Source organism: Lissotriton vulgaris, chromosome 2_1, assembly GCF_964263255.1.
Source record: "Lissotriton vulgaris chromosome 2_1, aLisVul1.2, whole genome shotgun sequence".
Classification (NCBI taxonomy): Eukaryota; Metazoa; Chordata; class Amphibia; order Caudata; family Salamandridae; genus Lissotriton; species Lissotriton vulgaris.
Genome location: NC_141687.1, coordinates 1,445,212,962 through 1,445,236,881, shown reverse-complemented (window position 1 = coordinate 1,445,236,881; position 23,920 = coordinate 1,445,212,962). Strand labels below are relative to the sequence as shown.

The window sequence follows — 23,920 nt, the reverse complement described above, 5'->3', positions numbered from 1 at the left end:
TGCGTTTAATCATGAAATGTTTTTAATGGTTAAGAGCGGTGTTTAAGAGAGAGAGGCGGAGATCTTATGATGGGGAAGAAGCCCCGCCGGAGGGTACGCCGGCAAATTATATGGCGACAAATGTTGGGTTGCACACTATATTATGGATTTCAAATTGGAGTAAGATTACAGAAGGGAATGAGGAACTGACGTTTCCAAAGTACGGGACGTTTAGATTAGAGGTATTACATCGATTAAAAGCAGTTATGACCGCAATGAGACCTCTGCCTAGACCGACCCAGTTTGAGGCCCTCAATGCATGGATTAGGGCGGCGCACGAGAAAAACCAGAATAGGCGCCAAGAAAGGGTCAAAAGATCGGTAAGAGCAGTGCAGGATGCCAGATGGGATGCGGATGCTAAAAGATGGAGAGTGCATAACCTTGAAGTAAACAAATTGTACCCTGTAATAGAGGTGGCGGAAAACAGGAGCCCCTTAGAGGAAGACGATGAGAGCGAGACAGAGGACAGCCTGATAAATAGGTTGCTAACAGATAGGCCACCCCCGTACAACAGAGAGACAGAAAATGCCGAGACGAGCAGAGAAGGGGGGGCTGATAAAGGGGAGTATAGACCGCTTCCTATCACAGATTGGGACCCCACTGCAGGTAAAGAATTGCCTCAACTTAGTCCGGTGCAGAAGGTAGTCGGAAGGTTTGTGGTACAGAAGGTGCCAGAAACGGAGTGTGCCACATCCTATGCACTACCAGACGCTCTGCAAGTACCTGTTACTATAGGTCCTATAGTATCGATTTATGACCCAGAGAAAGCAGAAATGGCGAGGAGGAACGATACGATCAATTCCCCAAGACAGCTGCCGGGACCAAGAGATTGGAGTACCCCAATACATACAGCAGTAGATCCCACAGGAGATCAGGGGGGCCCGAGATGGCCAATGGATCTGAGGGGATCAGGGCCGAAATCCTTCCAGGAATTAAGGGAGTACCTGAAGGAATGGGATGCGGCAGTAGATGCTCACAAGAACCTCATAGCAGCGGAAGCTGAAAGGGAAAGCCAGGGTAGCAGGATCCAGACTCACTGCGGAGCTGAAGAAAGCAGTCCGGAGCAGGTCGGGGAGAGTCAGGGAAATAAAGAAGATACTTGTCGTACCAGAGGTGGAGGTAGATCAGTACTGGAGAATAGGAGCCAGGAGTGCGGAGGGGTGTCCCGTCCCATTCACAGTGAAGGGGATAGGAGAACGCAGGAGTACAGGGACAGCTTTAGGTGCACTCCCTATGCATCTGGCAATAATGGACAAAATGACAGCTGCGAGAGGTCTCGTCGTGACCCCTGTGATCACGGATGGGAACAGAATACGGGGGACATGGGGAGCCACGAAGGAGCTTACCGGATACTGAGTGACACCAGGCAAAGAGGGAATAGCGACAGGGTGGAGAATAGCCGGGAGTCCTATCATGGGGCCAAGGAGAACGGGCAGGATGGACCAGAGGAAACTGGGGGAAACAGGGCAGTGTTTCACCACCCTCCAAGGGAAGATGGCCAAGCATGGGACTTAGAAAGATGGGATCAAGGGAGGACTCTCCTTAACGCCCCCGAGCCTAGGCGTAGGACTCGGAGCTGGGATGGGAGAGATACCAATGAACACCCTAAGAAAGACATACTGCGAGCCGAGATAAAAGCAAAGAGACTTGATGTCACCAGTTTAAAATCAGACCTGGATGACATGGTAGATGGCACTTTGCCTTTGGAGAGAATGGACATGTACGAGCAAGATGAGATACTGTTCATGGCAAAGGACGTCACTAGGAAAGCGAGAGCCGCACATGAGAAATTAGTCGAACTGGCTGGGAAATACATGGTAGACTTGTCAAGGATTATTTATTTATTTATTTATTTATTATAGAGTTTTGTATAGCGCGAACAAGACCCTTGGGTATCAGAGCGCTTAACATAGGAGAGGTAGAAGGTTAACATAAATAAAAACAGTTAACATATATAAAAACAGTTAAAGTACAATAACTATATATTCGTAGCACGTGAGGCGTTCGCGTTAAAGTATGCTATGGCTAAATTTGTAACTAAAACAGGTATATATAACAAATAACCAATATGAGGTAGCTCGGTATATGTTCGTATGGGGTGCTGTTCTTGTGATCTGTCAGAATATCCATTAGTGGTGGCCTTTAGGTTGTTCTCATATTAAAGAATATGTGTTCCTTTTAGTATTGATTATGCTTCCCTTACTCGTGCCATACAAGCTCAGTACTAAGGCATTAGTATATCAGAATCGTGAACAGTGATCTTCACTAGGTAATGTATCTATTCATCAGTAGGCTCTTCACTTCCCGCTTGAATGCAACCAGATTCTGGATCTTCCTGATATTTGGAGGGAGTGAGTTCCATATTCTGGGGGCAGCTCCTGAGAACGCTCTGTCATAGGTTTTTTTCTTTCGGAAGATGGCTGGCCGTAGCAGCAACTCCTTAGCACTCGTAGCTGGTCGGTTGCCGCCGGACAGTTGAACTTTCTTGGCTAGATACCTTGGTGTGTTGTCGTGTAGCGCTCTGTGTGTGATACATGCTATCTTCATTTGGATTCTGGCTTCATAAGGTAGCCAGTTTAAAGCTTTCAGGTGCGGGGATATATGATCATATTTCCTGGTTCCGGTGATGAGTCTTGCCGCCTGCATTACAGGGTAATCACAGGCTACATTATTCAGACCAGGATCTAGATGAGAGAAGGACAATAGGATTAAAAACGCACATAAGGGAATTGATCACTGGAATAAGGACATGGAGAGCACTGGATAAATGGGAAGAAAGATGGTCCAAGAAAGGGACCGTCAGGAGGAGTATGCTTGGAATGTCCCCAGAGGGAGGGCTGCAGAAGATAGAGGCATACCCTTTGCGTGAGGTTGCAAATGGGAGCTATGTGCATGTGCCCTGGAGCAGGGGGGACTTAGCTGCCTTTACCAATTCCTTTCCTAAATTGAGAGAAAATCCAGTGGAATGGTACAAGCAGGTAGAGAGGTTCGTAAAAATCTCCAAAGTACTATGGATAGACCTGAACACCCTGTTTGACATAGTGGTACCAGGAGACTTGTGGTCAGCATGTAAGGTCAGTGCTGAATGGCCCACATCAGAACCAGAGAGAGATGCACGGACTAATGGGCCGTCCGAGACAGTAATGGCAAAATATGAAAGAGTGATGACTTGGCTGAAGGATAAGGTGCCAATGCAGGATATAGATTGGGTCAAAATAGATCGAACTAGGCAGGAACCCAAGGAGACAGTTCATTAATATTATGAGAGATTGTTGAAGGCGTTTAAACAATATAGCGGGTTGGACGTAATGGATCCTAAAGACATAGGGCAGTTTGTGTCTAAATTCGTTTTGGGTTTAAGACCGGACATTTGTTTAATGATTCAGCAACACTTGATTTGTTGGCAAAATAAACCTTTGGAAGAAATTCTGAGATATGCTAGGTACTGCAGTGATGAGATAGATTCGAAAGCCAAAAAGTTAAAAGAAAAACTGATGGTGGTCCAGATGCAGTCAGCTGGCAAGGGTGGACAACAGCAACAGGGAACAGGGACTGGGGGCAGGAGACCGAATAACCAGAACAAAGGTAATGAAGAGAACTCCAACTTCAAACCTAGGATAGATATTGCGGCATTGAAAAAGACGACTCGGTGCCACCAATGTAACGAGGTGGGACATTGGAAACGCGAGTGTCCCTACAACGTTGAGATGGGGGAATTAGAAAGAGACGAGGAAGAGGTTCAACACACTCCGGGAAAAGGGGCAACAGCATACCAAGGAAGGGTGGACAAAGGGGGGACCCCAGCTCCGCGAGCCCAGTTCCCTCAACCACCCCGAATAGCGACTGGGGGAAGGACCTATAGACAGATGCCTCTTTTCGTAGGAGGAGAAGAGTGTTACTACGTCGATCCCCTGACAGGACAACAGAGTGGAGAGAGAAGACTGTATCCTCGGGGCAGTCTTAGAGGTGGACCAGAGGGGACCGTACGTTGAGGCCGAAGTGGCAGGGTGTCCCACGACTTTCTTAGTAGACACGGGGGCCACTCGATCCACGATAAGATCAGCCGTAGTTCCAGGTCTGCCCATGTCCGGACAAACGATCCAGGTGGTGGGGGTCGCAAACAGGAGAATGACAAGCCCATTGACAGAACCAGTGCTGGTGAAAATAGGGAAATACAGCGATGAGCACCAGTTTGTGGTTTGTGATTCTAGTCCTGTATGTCTATTGGGAAGGGATTTGTTGTGCAAGTTAAATTGTACAATATACTGCACCCCGCAGGGAGTGGAAGTACTGACTAATGATGATGACGCTGACTTTAAGGTCGCAAACTCAAGAACGTGTGTGGAGCTGTATCCCACGTTGACAGTGGATGAGCTCCCATGGGACCTAAGGGAGGCAGTGGCACCAGAAGTGTGGGATTTTACTGGGGAAGAGATTGGACTGGTCAAGGGAGTGGACCCAGTGAAAATCATAGTAAAACCGAATGCTGAGTTTCCGAGAACACCCCAATACAAATTGACTCCAGAAACGATTGCAGGTATAAAACCCGTGATCGAGTCCATGATTAAGCAGGGAATACTGAAAGAAATCGTGGGTAGCCCATGTAACTCCCCGATTATGGGTTTACAGAAACCAAGTGGGAAATTCAGAATAGTGCAGGACCTTCGAAAAATAAATAACATAGTTGTCTCATGTTGTCCAGTGGTACCGAATCCATCAGTGATATTGTTTCAGATACCGTTCCAAGCCGAATGGTTCACAGTGATAGACCTTTGTCAGGCTTTCTTTTCGATCCCATTGGACGAAGATAGCCACTTTCTTTTCGCGTTTAAGCTGGAAGGTCGCGTATTAACATGGTGTCGTATCCCGCAGGGGTATACCGAGAGCCCATCGATCTTTAACCAGCTGTTGAAGAAAAATCTTGAAAGTCTAGTGCTGCCCCAGAATTCGGTTCTGGTCCAGTACATAGATGACCTACTTGTCGCGTCAGAAACAGAAGAAGCTTGCAAGGAGGACTCCATTGCATTGCTGAATCACCTAGCTGTAAACGGGCACAAGGTGTCTCCAAGCAAATTGCAGTACTGCCTGACAGAAGTGCAGTATTTGGGGCACAGAATCGAGAAAGGAAAAAGGAAGGTGTCACCAGACAGAATAGAGGCGAACATGAAAATGAACACACCTAAAACACAGAGAGAGGTCAGGATGTTCCTAGGGATGGTGGGTTATTGCCGACAGTGGATAGCGAACTTTTCACTGAAAGCAAAACCCCTGCAAAAACTGACGCACAAGGAGGTGAGTGATCCGGTACCATGGGACAAAGATTGTTTTATGGCGTTCCTACAGCTGAGAGAGGACCTGTGTCGGGCTCCGGCGCTGGGAATGCCAGATTATACCAAAACATTCTTGCTTTACTGTTGTGAAAGAGAGGGTTGTGCTTTGTCAGTCCTGGTCCAGATTCATGGGAATGCCCGTAGACCAGTCGCCTACTTTTCGGCTACCTTAGACCCAGTAGCCGCAGCGTTGCCCGGATGTCTCAAATCCGTTGCTGCAACGGGTGTCAGCATTGAGAGGTGTGGGAACATCGTCATGGGACACCAGTTAGAGGTGTATGTGCCACATTCTGTTGAACTGTTGATGACCAGGACCAAAACCCAGCATCTGACAAACAGCAGGCTCACGCGCTATGAGCAAGTCATTCTTGCTGCAGAGAACGTGACCCTCAAGAGATGCTCTGTTTTGAACCCTGCTACATTGATGCCACTCCCAAGTGACATTGATGATGATGAATGTACAGACCATGATTGCCTTGATGTGACTGAACTATGCACCAAACCGAGACCCGACATCGTGGATGAGCCACTGACTGACCCTGATGAAGTATTTTTTGTTGATGGCTCATGCGTAAGAGAAGATGTTGGGCAGTTGAGAGCAGCCTCTGCTGTTTGTACAATTACTGGAGTTGTGGAAGCCGCATGCCTGGAAGAAGTACACTCCGCGCAGGTAGCTGAAATTATTGCATTGACGCGTGCCTGCCTGGCAAGCAACCAAATTCGAGTCACCATATACACCGATAGCCAATACGGGTTCGGGGTAGTTCACGATTACGGGCAGTTATGGTATCAAAGGGGTTACATGACCTCTTCAGGTTCTCCCATTCGCAATGGGGAGTTTGTACGCTTATTGTTGAATGCCTTGCAATGTCGCGCAGCTATTGCCGTTGTGAAATGTACCGCCCACACAAGAAACCAAGACTTTGTGTCACAGGGCAATCGATACGCGGACGAGGTGGCACGATACTGTGCAGAGCAGGGATACTCTTTCACGGAGGTGGAAGTGGGTGGAATAAGTGCAAGGACTGAATTAGCTATGATATTGGAAACTGTAGATACTTGGGACGAGTTAAAATGTATACAAGAGAATGCACCCGATTTTGAAAAAAGAACATGGGAAACTGCAGGATGTGTGGTAGGCGAGACAGACTTCTGGGTATCAGCAGATGGAAGGGCAGTGTTGCCAAATGAGTTGGTGAGCCCAATGGTGAGGCAAATTCATGGTCCAGTACACCTAGGGAGAGACGCTATGCTGAGAGTATTCAGACAAACCTGGTACAACCCTAAGTTCAGAGTAGCAGCAGAAGCAGTGTGCCAGCGTTGTGTGACGTGTCAGCAGATGAACATAGGGAAAAGAACACCAGTTGCATTGAGTCACATAGGGAGGTCTGGAGGTCCATTCAATCGAATGCAAATCGATTTCATTGAAATGCCAAGATGCAACCGCCTTCGATACGTGCTGGTGGTGGTTTGCATATTTTCCAGATGGGTCGAGGCATACCCTACACGCAGGTGTGACACCCTCACAGTAGCCAAGTTATTGCTTAGGGAGCTCATTCCGCCCTTCGGGGTACCGGCCTCTTTGGAATCGGATAGGGGAACGCATTTCAACAGCGAGCTTGTGAAGATGATTTGTGCAGCCCTGAACATAGACCAGAAATTGCATTGTAGTTATCGACCAGAAGCTTCGGGAATTGTGGAGCAGATAAACGGCACCATCAAATCCCGAATTGCCAAAATGTGTTCATCAACGTCTCTGAGTTGGCCTGATGCCTTGCCACTAGTCCTTATGAGCATCCGTAGTACCCCAGACAGAAGAACGGGACTATCGCCACACGAGGTGTTAATGGGGAGGGCAATGAGATTGCCATCAGTACCGACTGCTGCCTTGTTGAATATCACAGATGATATGATCCTGGACTATTGTAAGGGCCTGTCTGACGCCATTCATTCTGTGTCCCTTCAGGTGCAGGCTGCCGAGGTCCCGTCGTGCCAGGACTTGTGTCATGACCTGTGCCCTGGAGATTGGGTGCTGATAAAAAAGCACGTCAGAAGAAGCTGCCTAGACGTTCGTTAGCGTGGGCCCTACCAGATCATCCTAATATCGAACACTGCTGTGAAAGTGGGAGGCCTGCCCAACTGGATCCACGCGTCTCACACGCGGAGGGTTCCAGCACCTCTGGAAGAAACAGCTCCTCTCTCGGATGTAAGCCCAGCTGCGGACAGAGAAGCCACAGAGGGGGCCAGCCAAGCTGTAGAGGTGCAAGAAGAAGCTGGGAACGTGTCTGACCAAGCTGAGGACGGTCAGTACAACAGCGAAACAGACGACGCCACAGAAGGAGGAAGTAGCTGGGAGTACGAATCAGACACGGACCAAGCTGAAAGTGAGCCCGAGCGAAGCAGAAGGACCAGGAGCGGAGGGGCAAGGCGCCGAGAGGCTAGCTGGCCGCAGAGGAGAAGGTCAAGCCTGAGGTCAACTCCAGAGAGGACTCTTGCTCCTATATCCGAAGACTCAGATCCGGACGAAGGTGCTTTGGGCGCAGAAGCAGCAGGCCCCAGAAGGTCAAGGCGAGTACGTGTGCCTAGCAGAAGATACGCCACTCCTGAGTGGACATATCTGGCGACAGATGTCTTGGGAACAAACGACAGGGAGAATAAGGGCGGTGCTAGTGATCAATGTTGAACCCATCATCACAGTAGAAGTACAGCTGTTGGTGCCTGGAGTCGAAACAGAAGGGTCACTAACGTTCAAAGTCCCCAACCCTCCCTACCTGAGCAAGTTAAAGCACATGTTCTTCACCGAATTGCAATTCCCCGACTTTGGAACAACGATAACAAGTCATGAAGAGCACATCCTTCGTTTGGAGCTATTGAACTATGCTATCCAAGCCGCGGGTCCAAGCCTCATTGTAGATGCTTAAAGACTTTGTAAATAAACAAGAGTAAGAAGATAACCTAGCGCCTAGGAATGCAGAGAAAACTTAGGGGTTTCCTTTAAGTTGACGGAGAAGGGCTAGGGTTGTCTGAGATAAATTTCGAAAAGACTTTTGCAAAAGGAGATTGCCAGCTTCCGATGGTGTGGTTCCAAAGACAGAAGGATCAAGAGAGACTGTAAAGGAACTCAAGAGAAAGAACTTTGTGTTGAAAAGGAGAAAGGAACCGTACTGTCTGAAGAACATGGAGGCCGGTAGTCCGAACCGCAGAGCTAAATGTATAATAGGCACACTAATAGTGGGAGTGATACTTCTTATAGCTTTAGTAGTTACTGTATCCTATGTAATGGGACACGAGAGTGAGGCAGGGGTACCAGACACCAAATCTGTAGTGACACCCAACCCCACTGCTGCCGGTAAGAAAGGGGAAACCGAACAGGAGAAAGCGTTACTAGCAGCAGAAGTCCGTAGGTTACACATGGATGAGTCCCAAGGCGACTATAGGTCAAATGCTTATGCTAAATTATTATACGAGTATGTAGATGCCATGGAGGTCAAGGACTGTTATGTCTGTATGCAGCTGCCTGCGTCTGTAGACGAAGGCATTAGATATCATCACCTCCCATTGACTTATGGCATCACCTGTAGCTTATTGCTTAGCATATTTTATGGTAGAGATAGTTTTGAGTATTATTTTTCTAATTATGACTCAGTGTTACCTGAAGTCCCAAATTACAAGCAAATGAATAAGTGGGACTATTATAAGAGTGAAGACAGATTGGCAAAGTTCTTCATTCCTTGGGATACCCTAGATACTTCACATGCCCGCAGAAATAATCTGACTTGTAAAGTGTCAGAAGTCGAGAAAAAGTTTATAGGGCAAGTGGATGATCGTTATAGAAGGCAAAAGATTCTGAAGAAATCAGGACAGTGGAAGACAGATTGGACCGAAGAGGAGAAGGCACACAAAAGGAAGGGTAGTAGTGGTCCAATAGCTTTGGATAGAACACAGAAAGGGAAGTTATGCCTTCACAGGAGTAAAACGTACTACGAAAATGTATTCGTAGGGGAAGTCAGTTGTGAACATGCTTTTAGATTAGAATATTACACAAAGGACTTCTTGAAAGGAATGCAAGTGATTCCAAATGTATATTTTGTATGCGGAAGAAATGCCTATGTGAGACTACCTGATAACTGGTACGGATCATGCTATTTGGCCATTGTCTTCCCCAAAATATACCATGCTCCAGACTTAGAGATCATAGAGGGCAAAGTCTCCGCAAGAGGGAGAAGAGACCTAGGGGATGCGGAAATGGTTGGAGACGTATTTGGAGCTGCATTTCCTCTTTTAGGATTGATCCTCAATGATGTCAAAATTAGGAGACTGGCAACAGTCGTAGACAGATTGTCTGCCAGCACTGCTAGATCCCTAATGCTGGTGGAAGGAGAGATGCAATCGATAAGGGCCATGGTGCTTCAGAACCGTCTTGCGTTAGACGTTCTGCTAGCAAAAGAGGGCGGAGTCTGTAAGGCTTTGAAGGTCCAGGAATGTTGCACTTACATTCCAGACAATTCAAAACCTCTTGAGAAAGTTATTATGAACATAACTAACATACACAAAGAGATCGAAGACCTGACTAAAGTAAATGTCTGGGAAAAGGTGGGTCATGGAATGGGTGAAGTTGGAGGTTGGTTCGCCAACATAGGGAAGAGCTTTGTATGGTACATACTGAAACCTATCATCATAATAGTGATCTGTGTGATCATGTTGTTGGGATTGGTGAGGTCATACCAATGGTACAGATCAAATAGAGTGGAGAGGTCCAGGAGAGAACAGGAACGGAGATTAGCTGCCATGTAGGACAATCAGTACAAGAGTCTGAGGGCTCTCGAAATGCTGAAACGAAAGGAGATTGCAACTAGTTCAGTTTGAATTTGATGATGACCACGAGAGGTCATCAAAGGGGGGAACTGAGAGAGCGCAAACTGAACTAAACGTATGAGTGCACCATAAGTACACGTTAGTCGCACAATTATAATAAAAAGTGCCTGTAAGTGTTGAAGATATATTCACCTATTCTTAGATGTGTGTAGTTAACATTGCGAATTCACATAGAAATGGAACTGACGCATAATTGTGTGGAAAATGTATTCTTATTAGACGTGATTAATCAGGATCCATGTCATGTAGCTGCTAATGGAGGAATGTCATGCTGCAAAGCATAGAAGGGAGCAGGCCTCATGGCCTGGACAGAAGAGTTTGGAAAGGTACACATATACATAGACATGGATTGCACTAATGTTATAGTAATTCTGTTTATTCGTTAGATTTATATTCCATAAGAGTGTTTTGCATAATTACAGAATAAAGTGTTAACATGTTATTTTAAATTCATGAAAGGATTTGAAGAGAATAAGACCTCTGCGAGAATGGTTGTAGGCCTGAAGCGATACAAAGGGTTTTCTCATTTGCACGAGCTGGTACAGGCCGAGCTGTGTCGAGAAATAGTTGCAAACTTCTGTTAGAAGTCTATGAGAGTTGGGATTCAAGCTGCGGATGTCTGTCTGCAGGTGCAAGGGAGTTTCGATTAAAAGTTTGATGAATAGAGCTTTGTTCGAGTAGACTGGTACAGACATGGAGGAGGATTCAGGAATGTTTAGGGGGTATCAGCGGGCCGGAGAAGAGCCTGAGAAGCAAGGTCAACGCGAAACACGAGGCCTAGAGGAAGATCATCATGGAAAAAGCCAGAATCGACACCACGTGAGGGGCGTCTCTCGAGGGGCGTCTCAAATGATTATTGTGTTTTTGTATTAGGGACAGCACCCCCGGGTGGAGCTAGAGCAGATGCCTGAGGACCCTACAGAGATCGGATGGGTAGGCAGAGAGGGGTCATGACTGGAGATCGTAGGTTTTCACCTGAGACCAAGAGTGGGTGAACTTCTTAGGAAGCCATTCACAGCTGACACCTTTGATAGGTTGGGATCTTGTTAAGTAGGGATACCATCTAGTACAGGGTAGGGACAGCCTAACCTGATTCCTTCCATTTGCCTGTAAATGACGGAGACGGATAGATCACAATTTGTGTCTATGCTTGCAGCCCTGCTGATCTTAGAGCTAGTCCTAGTAGTGTTCTTTGCTCGCCTAAGAGCTTTCAGAGAACATATGTTTGTATTAGTGCCTCTGTATCTTTTGAATCTCATCTTGAGATGCCTGTACTTGCAGTTACCAATGACTCTGTAATAAACCTTTAAACTTAGAAGTAGTCTGTGGTCTTTCAGAGTCGAGCCCATTATTGGTCAAGCTAACCTGGTATTGATGCACTTCTTTCCTCAATGACAGGCAATAAAGATTCGATCGACCAGAACGGGGTTTAGATCTAGAGCGATAAGATAGAGATCAAAAATCCCGCCCTCCCACTGGCGCTTATGTCGCAGTTGCAGTTAAATGTGGCCGCTCCATTCTGCACTTGCAAAACAAACAAGCCTTTTGGGGAATTGATATCCATGGTAAGTTCTCTTCACCAATGGGAATTAAGAACCAAGGCATGACCTCCACAAAAAGCTCAAGCTGCTAACAAGGGCCCCCACGTCATGAGCGGGGCACGGTATGGCAGTCAAGCATGTTGAAAGGAGGTACCCAGTCAGTGACACCCTCCTGCAAAAGAGCGGAATACTCTATTCTGTCGTGCGATTAACACATTTCTGAGAAACACCTCTTAGGGAACTCGTGACACGATTCCTCTCAGGAAGAAGGCACGCCACTGCGAGAATTAATGAAATCTAGAGCAGGAAGGCAATGCGTTATGCACAAGGGACGTGTGGTGTGGCACTATACCTGGGGCCAGCACTAGCCTCGAGATTCTGGGGCTCAGTTCCAGAATTATTATGAATATGATAGATCATTTCGGGATCGAATGATGCAGCCCCAAGGGGAAGTGAGGTTGACAGACCAGTCTTCCCCTGGGGTGTTCGCGCGATAGCAGGACAGGTAGGCTAGGATAGGCTGGGGGGTGGGCTTAGGGGTGGGGAGTTAGAGAGGGTACATAAGGGGACAGGGCAGGAAGTCCTTCCTCTTCCTGTCCCCGGTGCCGCAGGAAACAGTTAGTTTGTAGTGGTGTGGGGGTTTTTCATTTTGCAGGGCCTTGTGGCAGGGATAGTTGTTAGGATCTGTAGGGGTGTGGGTCTGGACGCCGCTGGTGCCCCAGTGTAGTCCGGTAAGTGGAGTGCTAGCCTTTTTCACCATTGACTGAGGGGTTAGGAGTTTTTGCCAGCGGGCGCGCTCTCCCCTAGTTTCGTAACACGCTTTGCGCATGAGACGCGAAGTGCCGTATCCCATGCATCTCGCGGGCGGGACTTAGGTGCCGAATCTCACGCATCTGGCGGGCATGCGCTAGGTGCTGAATTGCACGCATTTCGCGGGTGCAGTGGGTTTAGGGGGTCACGCAGTGCAGGACCTCTGTGAAGGGGGGGCCATGGCGACACTGGACGCTGAGGCGGTGCGCGAGGCTCTGCTGGTGTTGGGGAGAGCCGGTAGGGCGGACCTCTTGCGGCCAGGAGTTCTGGATCAGGCGTGGGTCAGCATGACCCGGACGCCAAGGCCTGCATCAGCGGGTGTGGCGGCGGTGGTGGTGGCTTGCGTGGACGAGCAGCCACCGGCCCAATCAGGCGCGGGTGGTAGGGGTAGAGGCAAAAAGCATCCGGAGGCGCCTCTGCGCAGAGGACGGCGTAGGAGCCTCCCTGCGCGGTTGGTGGATGTGTCGGTCCCGGTGGGGGAGGACTGGAGTTTTTGGCGGGGGCGGCGCCTCGGACCCGGACCGCGCGCCGCTGGTCATGCACGTTGGCAGCCTAACCCCCTCGGATTTGGATGCGGACTAGCTGGATCAAGGGGGCATTGAGGAGGCCATGAGGGAGGACAGTGAGGACAGCGGTCAGGAGGACGAGGTTGCTTCGGAGGTGTCGGCAGGGGAGGAGTTGACGCTTGCGCTGTCTCAAGGGGAGTCGGAAGCCCGAGGAAGGGGGTGGCCTGTCAGGAGAACAGCCGGTGGATTTGTCCAGCGGCAGGAATGGGGTAGTGAGGGCGCCCGTCCCCAAGGGGAAGGGCCCCGCCAAGTGGTTACACCAGCTGGCGGGAGGGGCTCACCCGAAAGGGGGTCGCTCGGCCCCACAGCGGGAGGCGGAGGTTTCCAAGGAACCCTCCGGGCAGGACACGTGGTATGCCAGGTGGGCGCACATGACTGAGGAGGAGAAGATCCGCGACCAACGTCGCATTATTGAGGAATCTGAACAGGCATGGCAATGTTTGTGCGCTACCAAGGAGGCGCGGGCGGGTGGTGTGCATGGGGGCAAAGGGGCAAAGGGGCCCCGGCACCTGCGCGTGGGGCAGGCACTGGTAGAGGCCATGGCGGGGGGGCCCCCGGGTCGCGGGGTGAGTGGGTCTGGGTAGAGGGGTCAGGGACTGCTCTGGCGGCGCAGAGACCTGGTGGCACTGGGGCCTCCCCAGGCGCAGACGGCTCGGGGGGCGGGAGCAAGCCAGCGGTGAGTACTGGCAGAGGCAAGGGTGGGCCGGTGGGGCGCAAAACGGCCTCCAAATGCCGGGACAAAGCAGCAGGGGGGTCCGCGGCCGCCTGCCCTCCACCGAGGGAGCACTCAACTGCAATGCTGGAATGCAAGTTTATACCTGGAGTGCGAGGGAAAGGTGTGAAACGAGTGGTGAATGAGGTGCAGAGAGTGGCAGCAGTAGAAGTTGATGAGGAACGGTTGGACTATGAGGATGAGGATGAGGAGTTGGAGGAAGGTGAAGTGCGTGACGATGAATGTTGGGGGAAAGGGGGAGCCACAACAAGCAGGATTGATGTTTTCCAGGCGGCTCAGGACGGAGCTGGCCGGGCGGCCAAAGGGAGTCAGAAGCCGACGGATGCCCGGAGGATGGAGCGCGGAGCTCCAACGACTTTGGCAGGAGAGGGCGCATGGTGGGATGCTTGGGACGAAGGTCTTAGAGGGGGGCGCAAGAAGGCCTGCCGGTCGGTGGGTGTGGGGGATGGCTCTGTGCGGGATGTGGGGGCCTTCGGGGTCACGGGCCCGTTCCTAAGGATGGTAAGAAGCAGGTCATGACGGCCAGCACGCAGACAGACGCGGCGGATGATCAGGGTGGGAAGGAGGATGGATCGGATAAGTTAAAGAAGAAGTTGCCTTACATGGGTTTGGCGATGCCACTCGGGTCGCATTTGTCGGAAAAGACGAAGGCCAGGATTTGGAAACATGAGTATGTGGATGTTTTCAAACTTTTACATAGAGAAATTCAGGCGAAGGAGGGTTCAAAGGAGGAGGAGTGGGAGTTGACCAGGCGGCCGAGGTTGCCTGTGACAATGGAGAACAGGACATCGGCGTTGTTGATATACGCGAGTATCTATTGCGAGAAGCATACATACAGGGCAATAGCATTGTTTAAATATATGGATGTGATACGGAAGGCCCAATTGCATTTTGGGGGCTTTGCCTGGTTGAGTTATGATGAGGAGTTTAGGGCCAGGATTAGTGTGAACCCGGACAAGCCATGGGGTGACATTGATCAGGAGCTTTGGGTGCAGTGGATGTCTTTTACGCAGGCGGCGGCATCTACTCATACGGCGAGTGGTCTCCCGATTGCGTACCTGCCTTTTCAGCCTCGTCCCGACCAGTCTGGGGCGGGGGGTCAGGGAGTGTCTGGGGGGTCAGGAAGTCAGGGAACGTGGACGGGGCTGCTGGACAGCAGTACAAACCAGGAACCACTGGGGCCTGCTGGAACTTTAATAAAGGTTTTGCACGCGACACCCATGTTTAAACACAAGTGCTCCAAGTGTGGGGTGTCACCCGGTCACAAAGTGCCTTACTCTCGCCACACCTTCAGAACAGTGGAAGATTACCAAGGGTAGGGGCCAATCTGGGCCGAAGGGCCCCTACTCCGGTTAAGGTGGAGGCCATGGGTCCATGGCTCTCTAGGTACCCTGATAGAGATGCAGCTTTGAAGATTCATTGGGGGTTTGTGGAAGGATTTCTGGTTGGCTATCAGGGTCCCAGGGAGAGGCGTTGGGTGGAGAACCTGTGTTTGGCAAAGGAATTGCCTGAGGTGGTGGCGAGCAAGTTGCAGAAGGAGGTCTCGGAGGGTAGGATTGTTGGCCCGTTTGACACGTGGCCAATGTCAGACCTTATCATTTCTCCACTGGGGGTGGTTCCCAAAAAGGAGCGAGGGGAGTTCAGACTGATTCACCATTTGTCGTGGCCAGAAGGGAGTTCGGTGAATGACTTCATCGCAGAGGAGGATTCCAGGGTGTTGTATGCGTCAGTGGATGATGCCGTTAGCTTGGTGAGGGCTTGCGGGAAGGGGGCAGAGTTGGCCAAATGCGATATCAAGTCGGCCTTTCGCCTCCTCCCCATTCATCCGGCGGATTTTTCTTTGCTGGGCATGCAATTCGAGGGGGCCATCTTTGTGGATATGGTGCTGCCGATGGGTTGTGCGATTTCTAGTGCACTGTTTGAGACCTTCAGTTCCTTTTTGCAGTGGCCTTTCGTGGAGAAGAGTGGGCACAGGCTGGTGTCGCACTACCTGGATGATTTCTTGTTCGTCGTCAAAGGACTGACGGGAGAATGTGGTGAGGCTAGGAGGGGTGGGGAGTCTTTGGGACGGGCGTTGGTGTGCAGAGCAGTGGCCGGCTCATTGGCTGCGACAGGGCAGGAGCATTGCGTTTTTCGAGTTCTTTCCCCTGTTGGTGGCGTTGGTGGTGTGGGGGCCGGAGTTCCGGAACCGGTCGGTTTTGTTCCATGTGGACAATATGACGGTGGTGGAACTGGTGAACAATCAGAAGACAAAGGATCTGAGAGTGCTGCGCCTGCTGCGAAGTTTCGTGCTGCTCTACTTGCGTTTTAATGTGCTTTTTCGCGCGCAACATGTGCCTGTGGCGAGTAATGAAATTGCGGATGCGTTATCTCGTTCGCAGTGGCAGCGCTTCAGGAGGTTGGCGCCGGGAGCAGAGGCTTGCAAGACCCAGGTGCCGGAGGGTATCTGGGCCTGGGGGGAGTGAGAGTGGTGGGTTTGGTCGAGAAATCTATAGCTTAATCTATGAGGCGAGCGTACAGGTTGGCATGGTCTGAGTTTGGTGCCTTTTTGGGTTGGAACAGGGCTGCGTGGGAGATGCCCCAGAGGGACTGTGAACGGGGAGTAGTGCGTTTTGTTTTGGATTGCATATACAGAGGATTGTCGCAGACTACGATAGCTGGCAAACTGACTGGGTTTTGATCCGGCCAGGGCGGATTTGTTGAGTCGAATGTTGAAAGGTTGGGGTTGCTTGAGGTCAGAGGGGGGAGGGGGAGAGTTGCCACGTGAAGCGATCACTTTTGAGCTGTTGACGAGAGCGCTGGGGGAATTGCCCCAATGCTGTTATGACGATGGGGAGGTGGCGTTGTTCCGATTGTGCATGGTCTGGATGTTCTTCGGAGCATTTCAGGTATCGAAGTTGTTGGGAGTGCGTGGGGCTCCGGGGCGTTTGTTTGAGGATGTGAGGTTGGACGGGGACCGGCTGGGTATATGGTTGGGTCGTTTAAAGACGGACCAGATGGGTCGAGGCAAATGGGTGTGGCTGAAGGGGAGCGGGTGTGCGGGCGTGTGCCTGGTGCGGGAGTGGACGGCTTTTTTGGGACGAGTGCAGAGGTCGGATGGAGAGATTTTTGTGCATACTTCTTTGAGGCGCTTGACGTCCTTTCAGTTGTTGGCTGTGTTGCGGATGGCTTTGCGGGGAATTGGCAGGGATACAGCGCGTTTTGGCACTCACTCGTTTCATATTGGTGCGGCTACGGCAGCGGCGGGCTGGGTTGGTCCTGGGAGGAGATTCGGAGAATTGGGCGCTGGAGGTCCCGCTGCTGCGAACGCTATGTGTGTACATGAAGGAGGTCGGAGTCAGGGTAGCCGGGGGGGGCCTGCTGCAGTTGTTTTACAGATCTGTTTTGCTGTGGTGTTAACCTCTTTCTCTTCGTAGATTGCGTTCGGGGGCCAGGGGCCAAAACGGTTACCTGGATTGTTGGACACTCCTTTGTACACTGGGCATCAAAATATGCGGACAGGCAGGTGTACAGTTGTAGCCTCACGAGGTCCATTGGTGGGGTAAGAGTGGGATGCGTTGGGGCGATTTGATGCCCTGGCTGACGAAGAAGGTGTCTCAAATGGGTTGCCCGGACATGCTGGTTATCCACCTGGGAGAAAATGACTTGGTAAAACCGTCAGGAGTGTCCTTGTTACATTTTATGCAGAGGGATCTGAAGGCAATGAGGAGCAATCTGGCTTGCGCCTGTATTGTTTGGACAGAGTTTGTGTCACAAAGGATTTGGAGGGGGGCACTTAAGCCTGCTGCCATTGAGAGGGCAAGGCGGAAATTGAATCGGGCTATGAGACTTTTTTGTGATGCTCACGGAATCAAAGTTCTGGCACATGTCGGGCTCCGACTTGAGGAGCCCCTTCTCTTCCGCGATGACAGGGTGCACCTTTCGCACATGGGAAATGCTTACTATCTAATGAAAATGCGGGATACCATCAACCTGTTGTGGAACGAGTCTATCTGGTGTAGGCGAGATTGAGTGCGAAAGGTGCACGTTTGGTGGAGCAGGTAGCCGCCCTCCGGGGGTTCCCTGGGTGGCAGAACTTGGGAGGGGTGGGGAGTCCATGACGGGCAGAATCACCCTTCCGGGGAGGGGGTTACAGGTGCAGGATGGAGGGTGTGGTAGATGGAGGTGAGATGACGGGAGATGCTGGAGGAGGATGAAGGGGAAAGTGAATGGTATGCGTGAAGAGGTCGTGGTGTGAATTGGAGTGAGTAGTGGAGTATGTGAATGGATGATTGTAGCATTCACCATAAGGACGACCAAAACTCAGGGTGGTGAATGGAAGAGAACTGTTTATTTAAGTACGAACCCCTGTGACCTCAGCCACAGCCTCTCCCGCAGCTGTCGCCTCAGAGTGTCCCCGGCGCTCGCCTTGGAACGCTGGTCGCGGTGACATTCTAAGTGATGTCACCGCGAGCAGCACCATCGCACGCAGAGCCGCCGGGGGGAGGCAGAGGAGGGAGATACCACACATCCCCCTTCCCTGCAGAAATAGAAAACATTGGATAGAGCAATAAACAAGAAACCAAATTGGAGAGAAACATACATTAGGCAGAATGGCAATAGTTACATCATTACATATTGGTCGAAATGCCTGGGAGGTCTGATCACTCTCCTGTTGGGCCTGTGTCCTGGGAGAGGGACACCAGACGGCCTCCTGCTGGCGAGGCCGCTATCTAGTCTTTGACCACTCTCCCCCCCCTTGCACCTTCTGGGACTTCTACAGGAGGGTGGTACTTTACAACTCTCCCTAGGTTCCATATCTTTCCTTCTTGGGTCTTGACCGCATTCTTGAAAAGTTTTGTGATTTTTGTGGGACTGCTGTACTCTGACCAGCTCGCCTTCCCTGTGGGAGCTCTGATTTTGATGTTGTCTCCAACTTTGAAACCGACCTCCCGTGTGGCCTTGCGTTGGTCGTAACCTTCTTTCCTCACCCTCATGGCTTGTTCATGTTTCCTCAGACTGTCCTTTTCTTTGGTTCGGTCCGACCACCCCTTGTGCCATTCCATCCACCCCGGGGCAAGCTTAGTGTTGGGTGTCCTGGCGCGGAGCAATTCGAACGGGGTGACGCCCGTCGTCTGATGCGGCGTGAACCTGTATGCTTCCAGATGCCTCCACACCTCTTCTTTCCAACTTATACCACTTGCTTTGGCCAGCTGGATGCTCTCCTTGATGGTTTTGTTAAAGCGTTCGACCATGCCATTGGTTTCTGGGTGGTATAATGCGCATCGCTTGTGTCTGATGCCTCTTTCTTCCAGGAAGTCCTCCATCTCTTTTGAGCATAGTTGCACTCCGTCGTCAGTGAGGATGTTGCTGGGGAGCCCCTCTCGGATAAATACCTCCTGCAAGAATCCGATGACCGTCTTAGTCGTGACTTCACTGACGAGTTTTAGCTCCGGCCACCGAGAATACAGATCCACGAGCACCAAAATGTAAGGTGTCCGCAGTTCCCCAGACATCGGGCCCACGATGTCTAAAGCCAACTCGTCCCATGGTCCTGACGGGGGCGGCCTACACACCATGGGTGGTGTCTGTTGTTTCAGGACCTTGTCGCTATTGCAGCACGGGATGCACTCCCTGATTCTCCTTTCCGTGATCAGGTCCATGTTCGGCCACCAATAGCTCTCCCTGAGTCTTTGCTTGGTCTTGGTGATACCTAAGTGCCCTTCGTGAGCTATCTCGACCAGGTTGTCTCTCACAGTAGCTGGTGGTACGAGTCTTGTTCCCCTGAACAGGCATCCGTCAACAATGGTTAACTCGTCCTTAACAGCCTGGAAAGGCCGCAGGTCTTCATCACGTTTGTCCCAGTGCTTCCATCCCTCATTCACTCTTCTGCAAACTTCTTCCATGATCTTGTCCTCTTCCTGTGCCTTTCTCCACGTTTCTTCACCCAACGCCTTCTGGATGGTGCAGACATTCTCAACCATGAATCCTTCTTCATCTTCATCTGTTTTGTCTCGCATTTCACTTGCTTCTACATCACTGACAAGTCTGGACAGGCAGTCAGCTGCAAGGTTTTGTGTTCCTGGGACATACTCGACATTGAATGTGTACTCCTGGAGACTGACCACCCAACGCCTTATCCTACTGGAGATGGCATCCAAACCCTTTTTGCTGAACACTTCTACCAGCGGCTTGTGGTCGGTTCGGAGGGTGAACTGCGTACCCCACAGGAAGTCTCTAAATTTGCCTACTGCCCAGGATACCGCCAATGCCTCCTTTTCAATGACTGAGTAGTTGTTCTCAGATTTTTGGAGTGACCTTGAGGCAAAGGCCACGGTTTCTTCTCCTTCCACACCTTTCTGGGTAAGAACCGCTCCCAACCCTTTTGCACTAGTATCAGTGGTGAGGATCGTTGCACGGCCGGGCATGTAAGACTTCAAGCTAGGGGCTTCCGCAAGAGCTCTCTTTACATCCTCAAATTCGCTCTGGCATTCTTGGCTCCATTTGAATTCGCTTTCTTTCTTCAGCAACAGCCTGATGGCGTAAGTCCTGCCTGCTAAGTTTCTAATGAACTTTCCATAAAACTCCAACATCCCCATGAATGATTTGATCTTGTCTTTGCTTTTGGGGGGTGACAGATTCACAATGGTGTTCTGCAGCTCGACCTTGGGACGTATGCCTTCTGCAGTAATCTTGTGACCCAGGAAATCCAACTCGGCACAGCTAAAAACACATTTGTTCTTCTTCACAGTCTCTCATCATGCTCAACTTGGTTCTTAGCAAAAACCAACACGTCATCCTGGTAACACATGACACCAGGGATGCCCTTCAGGATGTTTGGAGGTCATGATGTTGGGGGGATTGTTAACTGTTATTGATGTTACGTTGAAATTTGGTTGTCATACCTGTCCTAATAAATGGCCTTTTACGCTAAGACATGCGTGGAGTGGTTATTGCGCGAGGCTGCACAAAGAAACGAAAAGTTGCAAAAGAGAAATAAAAAATGTACTTCAACCATCTCAGATCCCTAGACTCGGGAAATGCTGCGTGTCTGGGTCTTGCATCAGACCCCGTAAACCAGTGAGATGAGCTAGGCGGCTTCAACAGGTCAAAGGCCAACTTCTGAAACCCCAGCCACTGAGCTTGAAAGACCGGAAGCTGCTTGATGTCCTGCCCTGAGACACAGCCCCCGCCTGTGATGTGGGGAGGGAGGGGGTGTTAAAGGTACCTGCAGCACCCCCCCTGCCAGGCATGCCACCCTTCGAGTTGAACCGGTGCAGAGTGCAGGCCGCGCGGCTCCAGGAAAATTCCCAACATTACTCAGCCAGTCAAGGTCAGTAGATGATGGAGAAAGATAAACCGGGAGAGATAAAAGGAAGAAGCAAAGAGGAGATGAGAAGACGAACAAGTTATAACAACAAGCGCTAATAAATGAAATGCATGTGAAAGCTCTTATCACTATAAATGAGACGCCAGAGAGGAGACGTCCATGCGCGTGCGCATCGCACCCTGTCCGGGCACACACATGGTTTGTCTCCCTTCCAGCACCAAAGCGACAGCAAGAGTCACGGAAGCGAAGCGCTGCGTTCGCTACGAGACCTAAAAACATGGCAGTAATAAGCAGACCTGGGGCTGGAAAATGCTGGAGTCATTACAGAGGACAGAGCGCTCAGCACTTTCGGATTTATTTCAGGGGTTTGCTGCTAGAACACGTCTTGTAAAAGGCGCTATAAATTAAAATGCTTTTTTCATGTAACACATAAGGCAGAACATGCCACAAAGTTAGGGGCGCGCAAATGTTTCAGTTATTTTTCACAGAATAAGTGCAATTTTCACAAAATATTAGTGCATCTGATGACATTCTTTTCACTGGTATTACTTGCAACCTATCCCTGTGAGCCTACACCTTGCACCAAAAATAGGAAGGGAGACAACCAATCAATCTCGCAAAGGCATACATCATGCACAGGCCCACACTAAGCAAGAGTGCAAAACGATAGTGCTTTCTTGTGGTAAATGTAATGTAGGAGTAAAGTCGGAGCTGGGAGTGGAGCTCATACTGCTGGAGTAGGCCTTTATATTTAGGTATAGGTATGATTATTGGAAATAGCTCCTTTCAAGGGTTTGCAACTACTTAAATAAAAATATTTCTACCACGGTACAGAACTGGCCCCCGCCTCCCCTATTTTCCCTTCTGGCATGTTTGTGGAGTCCCAGGTTTATTACTTTTATTAAAATACTGTCAGAACTTTATTTTTTGGCACAGGGTAGATTTTTTGTGTCTGTAAAACATTTGCAAGGCCTACTAAATATTCAATGTAAACATAACAGCCCCTCTGGTGAGAACAAATGTATCCGTTTACAAGTAAAGCAGTTCTTCAAGGTACAGTGAACATATTAACAAGGCAGTGCAGTGTGTTTAATCAAGGTTACATGGAGCAGTCGTGCAGGTGATGACTCCAGCAATAAAAATCACAATACATTACATTTGCTTCACTTATACAAATCGACACTTTTTAAACACTAAGCATACTTGAAATTTCGGGAACAGTGAATTTAAGCAGTGTGCCTAGACTTACAAAGTGTTTACTCTAGCTCCAAAGGTGGGTTTAAAACCACCAAATTATCCACTCATTTAGGAGTCCATGAATGTCCGATCCGTGCCAGGTTTTCTGAATAACCACTGACTCTGTGATTTAGTTTCCTTAACAATAATTGTGTGCAAATGTATCATATGTGCCTCTCCTAAAAATCGGGAATGGGCTTGGCCCTCTTGGACCTATGCTGGACACCTATGTACTAGGCCGCTTTACCACCATTAAACGCTGTTCATTCTCAGAAGTGGCATTTATCATATTCTCTTTCCTTTTCTTTTGCAGTAACGCTCCTGGATTCGATATCGGTGCAAGGCGAGCTTGGGTGGATAACCAGTCCACTGGAAGGCGGGGTAAGTGCATTGTAATCAAACAGTGAAATGGAATGATTGGTGCACTTCAGGAGAGCCCTAATGGCTCGATTATTGTTGATTGTGGTGGGCAGGTCAGATTTCCGGCAGGGCCCCATGAAGTGAATTAACTTTTGTGGGAGAAACCCAAGACACTCCTGGGATGGCTCTGGTCATGGAATAACAAGTACCAACACGCATTGGCAATGCCAATTGGTATCGCCGTTATGAACTTATAAGTGTTTAGTTATCCAGCACAATATCCTTGGTGCAACAAATCAAGCTTTCGCTTATAAGTTCCCAAAGGCGAGACCTATTGGCTATGCCAATGCTTGTTATCTTTTGTTTGCGCTTCCATTCGTAAATGTATCTAAATTCCTCCATCGTTATGCATTTTAATTGGCCCTTGTTATGCTGTCATCCGCAACAGAATCTACGTGTATCGTGACATGCTCTCCTAGGCATTTAGTTTTGTGTTTCTGTTAAGTCTTGATCACAGCAAATCAGACCAAGGGATTACGACTAGAGCTTGGGGAAACTTAGATATCAATAAATTTGAGATCTCTCTTAGTAGCTCGCTACGACCTCTTCCCACTGAAGTGGAAGCTGCGGTCACTGACTACAATCAATGGCTTACCGCTTCCTGCGATCTCTTAGCCCCCAGTAAAAAGTGGATTTCCAAACAAGCTACTCCCTCAGCCCCCTGGTACTCAGAAGAACATAGAGCTAGGAAACTGGAAGGTAAACTATTAGAAAGGGCCTGGCGCAAAATGTATATGAATACAGACAAGGTTAAATATAAACAATCCATTACAAGTTACAAACAAAGCTTATTTGAGGCTAAAAGACAGTTTTTCTTTAAGCAGATAGCATCAGCTAAGTCCAATTCTAAGGAACTGTTTAATACCATAAAAAATTGACCTCACCCCCTGGTCCTAAGAGCTATAGCAATCTTTCATTCTGTAATGAAATTGCTGATTTTTTTTAAAGAGAAAGTGCAAGCGATATTCTCCTCATTCACTGAGGCTGACGAAAATACACAGGCAAGCAACAATACTAGTGGACTGGAAAGCAGAGATCCATTAAGATCTTTGGACCAATTT

The 23,920-nt window shown here is 49.6% G+C and overlaps 1 protein-coding gene across 8 annotated transcripts in view; it reads left to right on the top strand.

Annotated features, from left to right (window-relative positions):
* LOC147732730 (NXPE family member 4-like) overlaps positions 1 to 23,920 on the top strand; it is a 572,962-nt gene that overhangs the window by 270,957 nt on the left and 278,085 nt on the right. For 3 of the 8 annotated variants that reach the window (XM_086957290.1, XM_086957287.1, XM_086957284.1), the window contains one exon: positions 22,753 to 22,820. The exons of the other annotated variants lie outside the window; for them this stretch is intronic. The gene's annotated coding sequence lies outside the window, so the exon portion shown is untranslated. The remainder of the gene's footprint in view (positions 1 to 22,752; positions 22,821 to 23,920) is intronic. 8 annotated transcript variants of the gene reach the window in all.